Below are 2104 nucleotides of genomic sequence, written 5' to 3' on the forward strand. Positions count from 1 at the left end.
GGTACATAAGCACATGTGGTGGAGAAAGCAGATGGTACCCGGCTATTAAAAGATATGTAGGGTCGGAGGTCTTAAAGGCTTGAAGTTAAACAAGTGACCATCTAGCAGGGAAGCAACAAAGCCCACATGGAAGAAGTGCACCAGCCTGAGTGACGACGAGGTGTCGACGGGATCAGATATTAGGCATTAGAAGACCCAAACAGACAATCATAACGATGTGAACAAAGGAAGGTCAGAGTGGAGACCCAAAGCCCATGTGTAGACAAGTGGACATCCCCTCACAGAAGGGTCACAAGGAAAGGACGAGTCAGTCTCGGGCAATATAGCACTGATGAAACACACAACATTCCTCTAGTTCTTTAGTGCTTCCTGTCCCCGCTACTAAGACCCCATTTCTACCTTACAAATCTGGTGAGACCTGAGCATGTACACTAGTACAGATATGAGCTCTCGACACACAGAATCCAGAATCCAGATAAACCCCTCAGGAACAGTACTGGTAGTAGTGATACCATGAGGTTAGGGGATAGATGGGCGGAGAAGGGGGTGCAAGGGGGAACCGATTGTAATGATCAGCATATAATCCCCTCTCCCTGAGAGGGGTGAACCACAGAAGTGTGAGTGAAGGTAGACAGCAGATGGTGTGAGATATGAAAATCATAATACTTCATCATTTATCAAGGGTTCACAAGGGGGAAGCGTGGAGGAGGGAGGGGAAAAGAGGAGCTGATTCCAAGGGCTCAAGTAGAAAGAAAATGTTTTGAAAATGATGATGGCTACATATGTATAAATGTGCTTGATACAATTGAGGTATGGATTGATATAAGAGCTGTAAGAGCCCCCAATAAAATGAGTTATATATATAACTGCCCTTTATATATATAAACTGCCCTTTATATATATAAAATAAACAGTTACAGTCTCGGAAACCCACAGGGGGTCACTATGAGTCAGTGTGGACTGGATGACAGTGCGTTTCGGTGAGTTCTTCTTGCTGGGGGCTAGGTCCTCATCTCAGAAGCCCTGGTGACACCATGGCTTAGCACTTGGCTATTGATGGAAACGTCAGTGATTCAAACCCGCCAGCTGTGCCTCAGGAGAAAGACGTGGCAGTTTGTTGGCACAAATAATACAATTTTGGGAACCCTGTGGGGCCGATGACTGTGTCCAATAGGTCCCCATGATTTGGGATCCACGGGATGACAATGGGTTTGGATTTTTAGGTCCTCAAAACTGGGAGGTGATGCTTTTATCTTCCGGTGATCTATTCAGATGGCAAGAGGCCCGTGCTTGGTGCCAGGGACTTTTGGAAAGCATTTCTAAAAACCAAAACACTCTTGTCAAGTCAATTCAAACTCATGGAGGCTCCATGTTATCAGAATCGAACTGGTCTGAGTGGTTTCCTGGGCTGCAAGCTCTACCAGTGGGCTCAAACATATGAACCATTATGACATTAGTGCAGAGCCGGTGAGGGTTCATTGTGCCCAGGGTTGCCAGGAGTCAGCTGACTGGGCAGCACCTAACTCCAGCCATCACCACCACCACCACCACCACCACCACCACCACCATCACTGGATTCCAGGCTGCCTTCGGGTGGGGGTGGGCAGCTGGGCTTTGGGAACTGAAGGGTTCCCATCATTGACTCACACGCCTCCACAGGCCTCTGTGCCAGAAATGCTTCTCACGAGATCGGTGCTGCCCCTGCTCTATTTTTGGCCCCAGACAGCAGGGAGGTCCAGAGAGTGACAATGGCAGCTTTGAGGCAGGCCCCACCCCCAACACTGCTCCCAGAGGGCCCTGGTCACTGAGTTGGCTCCTCAGGGGCAGTCTAGCGGGACCCGGCACGACAAACTCCCAGGCCCCATTTCAGTCAGGCCAGCCCCTAGGCTTCTCCTTCCCTATTCCTTTGTCAAAGCACCCCCAACTCCCCACCCATGTCTGGCCACATTCCCCAGCCACCTGGGGGGTTCTTGCTTTACCAGGGGGCCCAGAACCAGCTCCCCCCCCCCCAGCCTAACCCAGACTACCCCTCCTAGAACCCTTTGGCTAGACCTCATCCTGCAGGCTTTGTGGCCATTTGGACAGTATGAGTGGATCAGGGATT

This window comes from Echinops telfairi, unplaced genomic scaffold (assembly GCF_000313985.2).
Source record: "Echinops telfairi isolate 266 unplaced genomic scaffold, ASM31398v2 ScPeMD7_5;HRSCAF=22, whole genome shotgun sequence".
Classification (NCBI taxonomy): Eukaryota; Metazoa; Chordata; class Mammalia; order Afrosoricida; family Tenrecidae; genus Echinops; species Echinops telfairi.